We start from the raw sequence: 577 nt of genomic DNA on the forward strand, positions 1-577 counted from the left end.
AAATATATTAAAATAATATTTTTTATTTTATTTTATAAAACTCATTTTCAACATCAATACATCAAAAATATATAAAAAAAACTAAAAAATAAATCTTTATAAAAAACAGGTCGAACCGCGCACTAAAAAATTCACTTATAACCGCAGGTCGTGAACTTAGCCATAGAGGGCCGGGGAAATATTGGATGCAGCCCAACTTCACCTAAGCCAGAACGAACCCAGCTAGAGAGCAATGAGTTTTTCAGGGAACAAATTCTGGGCTAGATGGCCGCTCATCGCAATTCCATCGTCCAAAATTGCAGTCACCACTAACTAAAACACTATATCCTCTTGCTTTCATTATTTTTTTTAATTTTCTGTCTTCAATTTTTATTTCTTCTGATTGAATCCTTTTATAGTGTAATTAGATAAGATAATGTTTTAAAATTGTGATAGAAATACTAAATTAAAAGTGAAATGATTGAAATGTAAAATACAAAAAAAATTACATGGCTAATCTCAAAGTTTTTGAAATATTTATTTGGGTCTAATTTATTTTGTTTATTTTTCAATAATTGAATTAAAAAGAGGAAAAAGA

This window comes from Populus euphratica, unplaced genomic scaffold, assembly GCF_000495115.2.
Source record: "Populus euphratica unplaced genomic scaffold, PopEup_1.0 scaffold3658.1, whole genome shotgun sequence".
Classification (NCBI taxonomy): Eukaryota; Viridiplantae; Streptophyta; class Magnoliopsida; order Malpighiales; family Salicaceae; genus Populus; species Populus euphratica.